We start from the raw sequence: 15,712 nt of genomic DNA, 5'->3' as shown, positions 1-15,712 counted from the left end.
GAAAGACACTATACAAACTAAACAAAACAACAAACAGACGAACATGAAGCTATATAAACAATAAGTGCAGACACAAGCAACTTACACATAGACAATTACCCACAACCTACCTAATGACTATGGCTGCCTAAATATGGCTCTCAATCAGAGACAACGATAGACAGCTGTCTCTAATTGAGAACCAATCCAGGCAACCATAGACCTACACTGAACACAACCCCATGAACTCTACAAACACCCCCTAAACAATACAAACACCCTAGACTAGACAAAAAACACACAAACATCCCCCATGTCACACCCTGATCTAACTAAAATGATAAAGAAAACAAAGATAACTGAGGCCAGGGCGTGACATCATCCAATTGTTACAATAGGATTTGAAGCAATAGCCTCCCCGGGTGTAGTCAACTGTTTCAGCACCGTTTTGTACTGCTCTGAGACAAACATGGGGACTGGTCTTGATTAATCTGGGCCAGCAGCCTTGCGAGGGTTAACACGCTTAAATGTATTACTCATGTCGGCGACGGAGAAGGAGAATCCACAGACCTTGGTAGTGGGCTGCGTCAGTGGCGCTGTGTTATCCTCAATGCGGGCAAAGAAGGTGTTTAGCTTGTCCGGAAGCAAGACGTCGATGGCCATAACGTTGCTGGTTTTCCCTTTGTAGTCCATGATTGTCTGTAGACCTTGCCACATACATCTCGTGTATGAGCCATTGACTTGCACCTCCACTTTGTTTCTGTGCTGACGTTTTTCCTGTTTGATTGCCTTATGAAGGGAATAACTACACTTCGGCCATATTCCCAGTCACCTTGCCATGGTTAAATACGGTGGTTCGCGCTTTCAGTTTTGCCCGAATGCTGTCATATATCCATGGCTGTCATATATCCATATATCCATGGTTTCTGGTTTGGGTAGGTTTTAATAGTCACAGTGGGTACATCTCCTATACACTTCCTGATGAACTCACTCACCGTATCCGTGTATTCGTCTATGTTATTCTTAGAGGCTACCCGGAAAATATCTGAGTCCACGTAATCAAAACAATCTTGAGGCATGGATTCCGATTGGTCAGACCAGCATTGAATTGACCTTAGTAAGTGTACTTCCTGTTTGAGTTTCTGCCTATAGGAAGGGAAGAGCTAAATGGAGTCATGATCAGGTTTGCCGAAGGTAGGGTGGGAGAGGGCCTTGTAGGCATTTAGAAAAGTTGAGTAGCAATGGTCCAGTGTTTTCTCAGCATAAGTGCTACAAGTCAATGTGTTGGTTGAACTTCGGTAGTGTTTTCCACAGCTACAATCCCAGCTACAATAAATGCAGCCTCAAGATATGTAGTTTCCAGTTTGCATAAAGTCCAGTGCTGTCCTTTGAGGGCCGTCGTGGTATCGGATTGAGAGGGAATATACACGGCTGTGACTATAACCAAGGAGAATTCTCTTGGGAGGTAATACGGTGGGCATTTGATTGTGAGGTACTCTAGGTCGGGTGAACAAAAGGACTTGAGTTTATGTATGTTAACACAATTACACCATGAGAAGTTAATCATGAAACATACACCCCCGCCTTTCTTCTTCCTGGAAGGTTCTTTATTCCTGTCTCCGCAATGTACTGAGAACCCAGCTGGTTGTATGGACGGGGACAGTATATCCCGAGCGAGCCATTTTTCCGTGAAACAGAGTATGTTACATCCCTGGTGTCTTTCTGGAAGGAGATCCTCGCCCTGAGCTTGTCTACTTCATTGTCCAGAGACTAAACATTAGCGAGTCATATACCAGGAAGTGATGAATGGGGTGCATGCCTCCAGAGTCAGACTGGAATTCTTAGGACCTAGAAGCGGTGTTGCCATATCTGTCGGTGCCATCTTTTCTAGAATATGTTTCTGAGTGACAGTGAGGGTTTTGCATAGTCACATTGTTGCATTCTTTTGTGGGACTGTAAAAAGATGCCTGGAACTTAAAATAATGTTATGAACCGTTTCCCATGCTTTTATAATAATGGTTCTGTTCCGGAACAGTATAAATCACTTTTGTTTTCGGTTCTGATTCTGTTCCTCAACATTTTTTTCTAGTTGCTGATATGCAGCATGTACTGTAGTCACAATCAATCAATCAAACAATCATTTTTATTTCATTTTTTATTTAACCTTTATTTAACTAGGCAAGTCAGATAAGAACAAATTCTTATTTACAATGACGGCCTACCCCGGCCAAACACGGACGGATGTGATAAAGCCTGGGTCATTATGGGAGTGATTTCTTTCTCTCTCTCTTTTTGTCTCTCTGTCTCTGTGTGTGTGTCTATGATTGTATGTTAATTTGTGTTTCGTGATGCAAATGTACTATGCTTTTCTGTAATTTCTACTCATAATCACATCCACACAGGAAAGCTGTCTTCTCTCTCAGTTTCTAAACTAAACTTGTGATAATGAGTTAGTTCAGGGTTCACCATGGTTCATCACAACAAGCAGCCATGAATCTCAGTCTAATTCTGTCTCCCTCCGGAACGTCTTCACACAGAGGCAGGCAGGCAGAAAGACAGGGGCCTAATCAGCCTGTAGTCTTATTCAGATGTGTTGTTCTGCCTGCCTGCCTGGAACACACACACACACACACACACACACACACACACACACACACACACACACACACACACACACACACACACACACACACACACACACACACACAGGCTGTAACAGCGGGGCATTGTGGAGCCCAGACACCCTAATAATGATGCTGTCTAACCCCACTCTTGGGAAAGAAGCTGGTAACTATCTGTGGTCTATCTTTGGAGGGATTTGGCACAAAACAACAGAAAACAAATTTGGCCCATCTGGAAAATGTGCTCTCTCATTAGGAACGAACTGCAATACATTAGACATGAGTATTTCTTCTACCTAGTGTCACTGGGTCCACTCCCATCCAGTCTTTGATCATCCTAACTTATTTTGGAAGTTTTCAGAAGAAGTTTTCAGTTGCTGAAGGTTCCTGAAGGTTCCTGCTGGTGTACGTTTTTCCTCTAACTAAAACATTGCTGTGGTACATTTTTCCTCTTACTAAAACATTGCTGTGGTACTTTTCTGTTGAAGTTTTCGGTTGCTGAAGTCAGCAGGCCTGGTGAACATTTCTCTCTAACTAAATCACTACCGCAGTACTGATCTGAGGAAGTTTCCGGCATACTTAGCTTTCCCATCTTCACTAAAACATAGGCTAGCGTCTGTGGTAGATAGCTATTGGATTATAGTTCTTGCCTCAGTAACTGACTTCTACAGATTTAGATTAAACAGAGGGTGACTTTCAGTCATAGCCTGTTGTCTTTTAGGCCCATTTAGACTGCCAGAGTATGGCTGGCGCCATCTCTCTCCTTCCTAGCCAGCCTCCCAGACCAGCCAGCCTCCCAGACCAGCCAACCTTTCAGCCTCCCAGCCAACCTTTCAGCCTCCCAGCCCAGCCAGCCTCCCAAGCTCTCAGCTCAGCTAGACAACAGGCAGCACTGATGAAGCAGGGAGACAAACGGAGCAGCAATAACAACCATCTATTTGATTTTACCAAGTGTACAGAGTTGGTGAGACTAAGAGCTGTATTTGGGACCAGGTAATTCAGAATGGGAAAAGTCTCTCAGGCACTCACTGATCTCCTGGAGAAGTCTCAGAGGAAGGAAGATGAGAAGTATTCAGGTGAGACAGCAGAGATTTAACACAAAGAGACTCTCTCTCTCGTCGATTGAACATCAATACACAACATCCCCAATCAACTTCCTCAACTCCATGACAGTCCTGTCAGACATTCCATGGAGTGGATGATTTCCATGTTCTCCTCAAAGTGGTGTGTGTATGCATTTCTGTATGTATGTACAGTACCTTCAGAAGGTATTGACGTTTTCCTTTTTTTTGTTTGGTTACAGAAAAAAAAAATCCTCATCAATCTTCACACAATAGCCCATGATACCAAAGCAAAACAGGTTTTTAGAAATGTTTGCTAATTTATAAAAGATGCAAAACTGAAATATTACATTTACATAACTATTCTGACCCTTTACTCAGTACTTTGTTGAAGTACCTTTGGCAGCGATCACATCCTCAAGTCTTCTTGGGTATGACGCTACAAGCTTGGCACATCTGTATTTGGGGAGTTTCTCCCATTCTTCTCTGCAGATTTTCTCAAGCTCTGTCAGGTTGGATGGGGAGCGTCGCTGCACAGCTATTTTCAGGTCTCTCCAGTGATGCTCGATTAGGTTTAAGTCCGGGCTCTGGTTGGGCCACTCAAGGACATTCAGAGACTTGTCCTGAAGCCGCTCCTGCGTTGTCTTGGCTGTGTGCTTAGGGTTGTTGTCCTGTTGGAAGGTAACCCTTGGCCCCAGTCTGAGGTAATGAGAGCTCTGCAGCAGGTTTTCATCAAGGATCTATCTGTACTTTACTCTGTTCATCTTTGCATCGATCCTGACTAGTCTCCCGGTCCCTGACGCTGAAAAACATCCCCACAGCATGATTCTAACACCACCATACTTCACCGTAGGGATGGTGCCAGGTTTCCTCCAGACATGATGTTTGGCATTCAGGCCAAAGAGTTCAATCTTGGTTTCATCAGACCAGAGAATCTTGTTTCTCGTGGTTTGAGAGTCTTAGCGGGCTGTCATGTGCCTTTTATTAACTTCTCTGCGCTACGGATCCCTTTTACGGGATCACTTTCCTAAACAACCGCTAGAATTGCAGGGCGCCAAATACATAAATATTACTAAAAATATTTATAATCATGCAATCACAAGTGAAATATACCAAAACACAGCTTAGCTTGTTGTTAATCCATCTATCTGTCACGTTCCTGACCTGTTTTCTCTTGTTTTGTATGTGTTTATTGGTCAGGGCGTGAGTTTTGGGTGGGCAGTCTATGTTTTCTATTTCTATGTTGGGATTCTGGTGTTCGGCCTGGTATGATTCTCAATCAGAGACAGGTGTCTATCGTTGTCCCTGATTGAGAATCATACTAAGGCAGCCTGGGTTTCACTTGTGTTTTGTGGGTGTTTGTTCCTGTGGAGGTTTTGTTGCCACACAGGACGGTTTCGGTTTTGTCACGTTGGTTGTTTTTGTATTTTGAATTGTTTTGTTGACTTTCATTAAAAGAATGAACACTAACCACTCTGCGTTTTGGTCCACACCTTCTGTCAGCGAGGACAGCCGTAACAGAAACACCCATCACAAGAGGACCAAGCGGAGTGGAGAAGGGCAGCGACAGCAGCAGAGACAGACAGAGGAATGGACATGGGAAGACGTCTTGAACGGCAAGGGTTGCTACACATGGGAGGAGATCCTGGCTGGAAAGGATCGCCTCCCATGGGAACAGCTGTAGGCAGCGAGGAGAGCAGAGGAGACCGGAGAGAGGAACCGAAGGTATGAGGGTACGCGGCTAGCACGGAAGCCCGAGAGGCTCACCCAAAAATTTCTTGGGGGGGGGGGGGGGGCTAAAGGGGAGTGTGGCGAAGCCGGGTTGGATACCTGAGCCAACTCCCCGGGCTTACCGTGGAGTGAGAGGGCGTCGTACTGGTCAAACACCGTGTTATGCGGTGGAGCGCACGGTGTCCCCAGTACGCGTGCTTAGCCCAGTGCGGGCTATTCCACCTTGCCGCACTGGTAGGGCTAGGTTGGGCATCGAGCCGGGTGCCATGAAGCCGGCCCAACATATCTGGCCTCCAGTACGTCTCCTCGGGCCGGCGTACATGGCACCACCCTTACAGGTGGTGTCCCCGGTTCGCCTGCATAGCCCAGTGCGGGCTATTCCACCTCGCCGCACTGGCAGGGCTACGGGGACCATTCAACCTGGTAAGGTTGGGGAGGCTCGGTACTCAAGAGCACGTGTCCTCCTTCACGGTCCGGTAGATCCGGTGCCACCTTCCCACCCCAGCCCAGTACCATCAGTGCCGACACCACGCACCAGGCTTCCAGTGCGTTTCCAGAGCCCTGTTCCTCCTCCACGCACTCTCCCTGTGGTGCATGTCTCCAGCCCAGTGCCTCCAGTTCCGGCACCATGCACCAGGCCTACTGTGCGCCTCAGCAGGTTAGAGTCGGCCGTCTGCCCAACGCCGCCTGCGCTGCTTGCCTGCTCAGCGCTGCCCGAACTGTCTGCCTTCCCAGCGCTGTCTGAACTGCCTGCCTGCCCAGCGTGGTCTGAACCGTCTGCCTGCCCAGCGCTGCCCGTCTGTCCCGAGCCTTCAGAGCCGTCCAGCCAGGACCAGCCAATGCCGCCCAGCCAGGACCAGCCAGAGCCGTCCAGCCAGGACCTGCCAGAGCCGTCCAGCCAGGACCTGCCAGAGCCGTCCAGCCAGGACCTGCCAGAGCCGTCCAGCCAGGACCTGCCAGAGCCGTCCAGCCAGGACCTGCCAGAGCCGTCCAGCCAGGACCTGCCAGAGCCGTCCAGCCAGGACCTGCCAGAGCCGTCCAGCCAGGACCTGCCAGAGCCGTCCAGCCAGGACCTGCCAGAGCCGTCCAGCCAGGACCTGCCAGAGCCCGTCCAGCCAGGACCTGCCAGAGCCGTCCAGCCAGGACCAGCCAGAGCCGTCCAGCCAGGACCTGCCAGAGCCGTCCAGCCAGGACCTGCCAGAGCCGTCCAGCCAGGACCTGCCAGAGCCGTCCAGCCAGGACCAGCCAGAGCCGTCCAGCCAGGACCAGCCAGAGCCGTCCAGCCAGGACCAGCCAGAGCCGTCCAGCCAGGACCAGCCAGAGCCGTCCAGCCAGGACCAGCCAGAGCCGTCCAGCCAGGACCAGCCAGAGCCGTCCAGCCAGGACCAGCCAGAGCCCGTCCAGCCAGGACCTGCCAGAGCCCGTCCAGCCAGGACCTGCCAGAGCCCGTCCAGCCAGGACCTGCCAGAGCCCGTCCAGCCAGGACCTGCCAGAGCCCGTCCAGCCAGGACCTGCCAGAGCCCGTCCAGCCAGGACCTGCCAGAGCCCGTCCAGCCAGGACCTGCCAGAGCCCGTCCAGCCAGGACCTGCCAGAGCCCGTCCAGCCAGGACCTGCCAGAGTCCCTCAGCCAGGACCTGCCAGAGTCCCTCAGCCAGGACCTGCCAGAGTCCCTCAGCCAGGACCTGCCAGAGTCCCTCAGCCAGGACCTGCCAGAGTCCCTCAGCCAGGACCTGCCAGAGTCCCTCAGCCAGGACCTGCCAGAGTCCCTCAGCCAGGACCTGCCAGAGTCCCTCAGCCAGGACCTGCCAGAGTCCCTCAGCCAGGACCTGCCAGAGTCCCTCAGCCAGGACCTGCCAGAGTCCCGCAGCCAGGACCTGCCAGAGTCCCGCAGCCAGGACCTGCCAGAGTCCCGCAGCCAGGACCTGCCAGAGTCCCGCAGCCAGGACCTGCCAGAGTCCCGCAGCCAGGACCTGCCAGAGTCCCTCAGCCAGGACCTGCCGCCCCTTATCCCGGTGCTGCCCCTTATCCCGATGCTGCCCCTTCATTTAGGTGGGTTTAGTTGGAGGGTGGTCATTGGGAGGGGGATACGGAAGCTGGGAGTGACTATGGTGGGGTGGGGACCTCGCCCAGAGCCTGAGCCACCACCGTGGTCAGATGCCCACCCAGACCCTCCCCTAGACTTTGTGCTGGTGCGCCCGGAGTTCGCACCTTAAGGGGGGGGGGGGGGGGGGTTATGTCACGTTCCTGACCTGTTTTCTCTTGTTTTGTATGTGTTTATTGGTCAGGGAGTGAGTTTTGGGTGGGCAGTCTATGTTTTCTATTTCTATGTTGGGATTTTGGTGTTCGGCCTGGTATGATTCTCAATCAGAGACAGGTGTCTATCGTTGTCCCTGATTGAGAATCATACTAGGGCAGCCTGGGTTTCACTTGTGTTTTGTGGGTGTTTGTTCCTGTGGAGGTTTTGTTGCCACACAGGACGGTTTCGGTTTTGTCACGTTGGTTGTTTTTGTATTTTGAATTGTTTTGTTGACTTTCATTAAAAGAATGAACACTAACCACTCTGCGTTTTGGTCCACACCTTCTGTCAGCGAGGACAGCCGTAACACTATCGTATCAGATTTCTAAAATATACTTTACAGCGAAAGAAATCCAAGCTTTTGTGAGTGTAGCAATCAATGCTACAACAGCTAGCCTTATATTAGCTTGGTTAACTTGGTCACGAAAGTCAGAAAAGCAATAAAATTAATCGCTTACCTTTGATAATCTTCGGATGTTTCCACTCACGAGACTCCCAGTTACACAACAAATGTTATTTTTGTTCGATAAATATTACTTTTATCACAAAAAAACGCTATTTGGGTTGCGCATTATGTTGAGAACTACAGCCTTGTTCCGTTCGACAAATTCCAAAAGGAATCCGTAATGGTTGTAGAAACATGTCAAATGTTTTTTTTTATCAATCCTCAGGTTGTTTTTAACAAACATAATCGATAATATTTAAACCGGACCATAACCTATTCTTTAGAGACAAAAGGAAAATGGGGAGCCCCTCTCTCGCGCGCAGGAACTATTCAGAGGACACCTGACCTCTTTTGAAACATCTCGCTCATTTTTCAAAATAAAAGCCTGAACCTATGTCTAAAGCCTGGTCACAGCCTGAGGAAGCCATTGGGAAATGAATCTGGTTGATACCCCTTTAAATGGAGGATAGACGGTCCAGGAAACACAGATTTTTTTTATTTTTAATATCACTTCCGGGTTATATTTTCTCAGGTTTTCGCCTGCAGAATAAGTATTGTTATACTCACAGACAATATTTGACAGTTTTGGAAACTTTGGAGTGTTTTCTATCCTAATCTGTAAATGATATGCATATTCTACGATCTGGGCCAGAGAAAATGTCAGTTTACGTTGGGAACGTTTAAAAAAAAAATATATATATATGTGACCCCTAGCGTCAAGAGGTTTTTAAGAACAGTCATGAATAAAGAATGGTACCAACACATCCTCCGAGAGCAACTTCTTCCAATCATCCAGGAACAGTTTGATGACGAACAATGCCTTTTCCAGCATGATGAAGCACCTTGCCATAAGGCAAAAGTGATAACTAAGTGGCTCGGGAAACAAAACATCGATATTTTGGGTCCATGGCCAGGAAACTCCTCAGACCTTAATCCCATTGAGAACTTGTGGTCAATCCTCAAGAGGCGGGTGGACAAGCAAAAACCCACAAATTCTGACAAACTCCAAGCATTGATTATGCAAGAATGAGCTGCCATCAGTCAGGATGTGGCCCAGAAGTTAATTGACAGCATGCCAGGGCGGATTGCAGAGGTCTTGAAAAACAAGGGTCAACACTGCAAATATTGACTCTTTGCATCAACTTCATGTAATTGTCAATAAAAGCCTTTGACACTTATGAAATGCTTGTAATTATACTTCAGTATTCCATAGTAACATCTGACAAAAATATCTAAAGACACTGAAGCAGCAAACTTTGTGGAAATTAATATTTGTGTCATTCTCAAAACTTTTGGCCACGACTGTACTGTCCTGCTCATAGCCCATAGTGGCGCTGCACAACGTGACCGGTCAGGAGTAGGCTACAGTACTACAGTAAGAGCAAAATAATCCTAACATTTCCACACCCTAATTATAGTCTAACTAATACCCAAACAGAGATTAATTGAAAATAAAAAAAATCATTGATTTATCAAGAACAGTCCCCGTTACCTCTATGTCCCGCAGAATTATCTCAAAACTTTTAGTTGAGCAACCACTGTATCAACCACTGTAAGAATGTTGTTCATTGACTATAGCTCAGCATTCAACACCATAGTACCATTCAAGCTCATCATTAAGCTCGAGGCCCTGGGTCTGAACCCCAACCTGTGCAACTGGGTCCTGGACTTCCTGACAGGAATCCACCAGGTGGTGAAGGTAGGAAACAACACCTCCATTTCGCTGATCCTCAACACAGGGGCCAAACAAGGGTGCGTGCTCAGGCCCCTCCTGTACTCTCTGTTCACCCATGACTGAGTGGCCACGCACGCCTCCAACTCAATCATCAAGTTTGCAGACTACACAACAGTAGTAGGCCTGATTACCAACAATGACAAGACAGCCTACAAGGAGGAGGTGAGGTCCCTGGGAGTGTGGTGCCAGGAAAGTACCCTCTCACTCAATGTCAACAAAACAAAGGAGCTGATCGTGGACTTCAGGAAACAGCAGAGGGAGTACGCCCCTATCCACATCGACGTGACCGCAGTTGAGAAAGGGGAAAGCTTCAAGTTCCTCGATGTAGACATCACTGACGATCTGACATGGTCCACCCACACAGACAGTGTGGTGAAGAAGGCGCAACAGCGCCTCTTCAACCTCAGGAAGCTGAAGAAATTTGGCTTGGCCCCTAAAACCCTCACAAACTTCTACAGATGCACAATTGAGAGCATTTTGTCCGGCTGTATCACCGCCTGGTACTGCAACTGCACTGCCCGCAACCGCAGGGCTCACCATAAGGTGGTGTGGTCTGACCAATGCATCACCGGGGTCAAACTACCTGCCCTGCAGGACACCTACAGCACCCGATCTCACAGTAAAGCCAAACAGATCATCAAGGACATCAACCACCCGAGCCGTGGCCTATTCACCCCTTTATCATCTAGAAGGCTAGGTCAGTACAGGTGCATCAAATCTTGGACCAAGAGACTGAAATACAGCTTATATCTCAAGGCCATCAGACTGTTAAATAGCCATCACTAGCCGGCTTCCACACGGTTATGTAACCCTGCAGCTTAGAGGCTGCTGCCCTATATACATAGACTTGGAATCACTGGTCAATTTAATAATGTAATACTAGTCACTTTAATAATGTTGAAATAATGTTTACATACTGCTTTACTCATCTCATATGTATTCTATTCTACTGTATTTTAGTCAATGCCACTCCGACACTGCTCAAACTAATATCTATATATTTCTTAATTCAATTGTTTTACTTTTAGATTAGTGTGTATTGTTGTGAACTGTTAGATACTACTACACTGTTGGAGCTAGGAACACAAGAATTTCGCTACACCCGCAATAAATTCTGCTAAATATGTGTATGTGACAAATAAAATTTGATTTGATTTGTGTCTGCTGAAAATCTTTGCCTGTGTGTGTAGGCTACCAGCCCCTCCCCCTACGAAGCATAGGCTACTGACCTTAATTAGGGAGAGCAATTTGTAATTAGAGAAGAATGGATTAACATATTCAATGCTAGTTAAGGATACTATAGTTATCATTTTTGACATTGAATTTATTAGTAACAAAAAGGTAAGACATGTATTTCAATTCTGGTGACAATCTGTACACATAAGCATGTTAACGAGAAGACATTCAAAATTCTTTCAAAGAAGCCGCTCCTTTGTATAATTCTTTGGGACTAATTCAGATCATGTCATAACAACAAGATGCCCAGCGCTTCCACCCTCTCTCACCCCACCCGCAAAATGTCAGCTTGCCCGCTGCATAGGGAAAGGGGGATACCTAGTCAGTTGTACAACTGAATGATAGCTTAATTGCATTGGGTCACAATCACAGTAAAACATATATTTTTTGGGGGGGGTGAGCCAAAATAAATCACTCACGGGACGGTTTTGGCCCCCTGCCTATTGCTGAGCGCTGCTGTATGTGATAACGAGTTAGCTTGTCTCAGAACAACTATCCAACCAGAGTACTCAGAACGTCTTACCTTTCTTCTCAGAAGTGATGGAGCGTAGTCGTTTGTCCTGCTTGTCCAGTCTCTGTAGCAGGGCCTGTTGTTCTGAGTCTCTGCTCTGTCACAGACCCTTCACTTGTTCTCTGTCCTCATCTCCCAGGCCTCAGGCTCAGACACCTCCTCACACAGCCAACACAGCTTTGTCTGGAACACACACACAAAACACTCAAGGCGTCCGCATGCTTTCCAGACGAAACATTTCAGAAGAGTTTGTGCATATATTATATTATGATGACATTTTGTGATGTTTTTGTAAGTTTATCATCTGTTTGGGCACACAAAGTTGGTCGCCGAAGTCTACGCCCCTTCGTATGTGATTTGTAGGGATTCTTCAATAAAGTCTATGTTGTCATTCAATGAGGGATAACTCGTTCCATGCACATTTTTTTCATGGTTAAAAACAGCACCAAACATTTAAAAAAAAATGTAATTGTCACGCCCTGGCCTTAGTATTCTTTGTTTTCTTTATTATTTTAGTTAGGTCAGGGTGTGACATGGGGAATGTTTGTGTTTTGTTGGTTTTGGGTGTTTCTATGGTAAAGGGGTTGTTGGGTGTAGTATATGGGTTTGTGTTGAGTACATGTGTCTAGCGTTGTCTATGTATGTTTAGTTGTCTAGGAGAGTCTATGGTTGCCTGAATGAGTTCCCAATTAGAGACAGCTGATTTCGGTTGTCTCTGATTGGGAGCCTTATTTAGGGTAGCCATAGGCTTTCATTTGTTGTGAGTAGTTGTCTATGTGATACGTTTGTAGCCAGTGTGTGCACATCGTTGTTTAGCTTCACGATCGTTTTGTTTAGTGTTTAAGTGTTTTTTGTTTCGTTTGCCTTCTTCACCAATAAAAGGAGATGGCTTATTTTCCTAAAGCTACGTTTTGGTCCGTCAATCATCCACACGATCGTGACAGTAATGGGTAGATGGGCTTTAATATTGTAGATAGATTGTAGCTTCTATCAATGTAGTTTCTACAGATTCAAAATTAAATAAACTTTTTTTGCTAAGAGTATTATTATATTATTGTTCGATTGACTATGACTCTTCAAATCAACCAGCAGTGCTATTTGCAGAGTTAGCTCCAAGTAAATGTTGAAATTTGTCAGCCAGTACTGAATCTGCAACCAAAAACAAGACACATATGGACAGTACCAAAACAAGAATAATAGTAAAGACATCACAACTGTGGAATAACACATATGGAATCATGTAGTAACCAAAACAGTGTTAAATAGATGAAAATATATTTGAGATTTGAGAATCTTCAAAGTAGCCACCCTTTGCCTTGATGACAGCTTTGCACACTCTTGGCATTCTCTCAACCAGCTTCACCTGGAATGCTTTTCCAACAGTCATGAAGGAATTCCCACTTATGCTGAGCACTTGTTGGCTGTTTTTCCTTTCACTCTGCGGTCCAACTCAGACTGGAACAAATTGAAAAAATCACTGAAGCTGGAGACTCATATCTCCCTCACTAACTTTAAGCACCAGCTGTCAGAGAAGATCACAGATCACTGCACCTGTACGTAACCCATCTGTAAACAGCCCATCCAACTACCTCATCCACATACTCTTATTTTTTGCTCCTTTGCTCCCCAGTATCTCTACTTGCACATTCATCTTCTGCACATCTATCACTTCAGTGTTTAATTGCTCAATTGTAATTATTTTGCCACTATGGCCTATGTATTGCCTTATCTCCCTTATCTTACCTCATTTGCACATGCTGTATATAGATTTTTTTTCCTATTGTGTTATTGACTGTACGTTTGTTTATTCCATGTCTAACTCTGTGTTGTTGTTTATGTCGCACTGCTTTGCTTTTTCTTGGCCAGGTCGCAGTTGTAAATGAGAACTTGTTCTCAACTGGCCTACCTGGTTAAATAAAGGTGAAATAAAAAATAAATAAAAAATTATAATAATCCCAAACCATCTCAATTGGGTTGAGGTTGGGTGATTGTGATTGTGGAGGCCAGGTCATCTGATGCAGTACTTCATCACTTTCCTTCTTGGTCAAATAGCCCTTACACAGCCTGGAGGTGTGTTGGGTCATTGTCCTGTTGAAAAACAAATGATTGTCCCACTAAGCGCAAACCAGATGGGATTGCGTATTGGGGGCAGAATGCTATGGTAGCCTTGAACTCAAAAAAAATCACAGACAGTGTCACCAGCAAAGCACCCCCACACCATCACGCCTCATCAATTTGGGATTGTTCACAAAACATCTGAGTTAGATCTTAGTAAAATTGCACGACTACGATCTCCTCAGCAAAAACATACAAATTAATGACAGATTCTTGAGTTATCTATTTTGAGGAAGTGGCTATGGCGTCTCAAAATGTGCAAACGGTGCTATTGGAATAGAATATTGGAATAGGTAAAGGTTAATGTGTTTGTACGGAATAGGTAAAGGTTAATGTGTATGTACGGAATAGGTAAAGGTTAATGTGTATGTACGGAATAGGTAAAGGTTCAAATGTATGTATGGAACAGGTATGTGTGTAGGAGTGTGTGTGTGTGTGTGTGTGTGTGTGTGTGTGTGTGTGTGTGTGTGTGTGTGTGTGTGTGTGTGTGTGTTTTTGTGTGCCTTACCTTGAGTTTGTCCTGTGAGTCCTTGGGGAGTGCTCTATGTCCTATCCTACAAATGTGAGGATGGACTCCTCTTCTGTTTCTAGATGAGACAGTCTGTCCTCTAGACCAGCTACAACTTCCTCAGACCCTCTACTACACTCCTCTCTCGCAGCCACACACTCACCTGGAGAGAAAGAGAAGAGAGAAAAGAGAGTGAAAATGTGCACCCCTTTGGGACCCCAGGACCAGGATTGAGAAACACTGTTCTAGACCAGCCACAACTTTCTCTGACCCTGTTCTTTGGCCCTGTCTTTTGACCCCCTCCTTTGGTCCTCTCCTCTGAACCCCTCCTTTGGTCCTCTCCTCTGACCCTGTTCTTTGGCACTGTCTTTTGACCCCCTCCTTTGGTCCTCCTCTCTGACCCCCTATTTTGGTCCTCTCCTCCGACCCACAATTTTGGTCCTCTCCTCTGACCCCCTCCTTTGGTCCTTTTCTCTGACCCCCTCCTTTGGTCCTCTTTTCTGACCCCATATTTTGGTCCTCTCCACTGACCCCCTCCTTTGGTCCTCTTCTCTGACCCTGTCTTTTGACCCCCTCCTTTGGTCCTCTTCTTTGGCCCTGTCTTTTGACCCCCTCCCTTTGTCCTCTCCTCTGACCCCCTATTTTGGTCCTCTCCTCTGACCCCCTATTTTGGTCCTCTCCTCTGATCCCCTATTTTGGTCCTCTCCTCTGATCCCCTCCTTTGGTCCTCTTCTCTGACCCTGTCTTTTGACCCCCTCCTTTGGTCCTCTCCACTGACCCCCTATTTTGGTCCTCTCCTTTGACCCCCTCCTTTGGTCCTCTCCTCTGACCCCCTCCTTTGGTCCTCTCCTCTGACCCTGTCTTTTGACCCCGTCCATTGGTCCTATTCTCTGACCCTGTTCTTTGGCCCTGTCTTTTGACCCCCTCCTTTAATCCTCTTCTCCGATCCCCTATTTTGGTCCTCTCCTCTGACTCCCTCCTTTCGTCCTCTCCTCTGACTCCCTCCTTTCGTCCTCTCCTCTGACTCCCTCCTTTCGTCCTCTCCTCTGACTCCCTCCTTTCGTCCTCTCCTCTGTCCCCCTCCTTTCGTTCTCTCCTAGAGCCATGCACTTCACCTGGAGGGAGGAGACAGAGTCAGAACAACTCTATGGCAACAGCATTATCAGTCAGAACAACTCTATGGCAACAGCATTATCAGCTGCTGTTCATTATCTAAAGCTACTAATCCAAAGCTCTGTGACTATTTCGATGTGTTCAATATCTCTATCGGTTCAAAACTGTGGAAGACGATTCAAGAAGAGGTTAGGCTATGCTCACACTTACAATAATGTTCCAGTCATAATAGACTCCAGAGACTGACTAGACACACAACCTTAAACGTCTGACCTCTCTCTCTTTTTCCATTTAACCCCCTTCTGAACCGTTCTAGTGTCAACTCTTCCTCCCCTCCATAGTGAACGGAGTCGATACTCT

Source organism: Salvelinus fontinalis, chromosome 27 (genome assembly GCF_029448725.1).
Source record: "Salvelinus fontinalis isolate EN_2023a chromosome 27, ASM2944872v1, whole genome shotgun sequence".
Taxonomy (NCBI): domain Eukaryota; kingdom Metazoa; phylum Chordata; class Actinopteri; order Salmoniformes; family Salmonidae; genus Salvelinus; species Salvelinus fontinalis.
Note: the sequence above shows the minus strand (reverse complement) of the source record.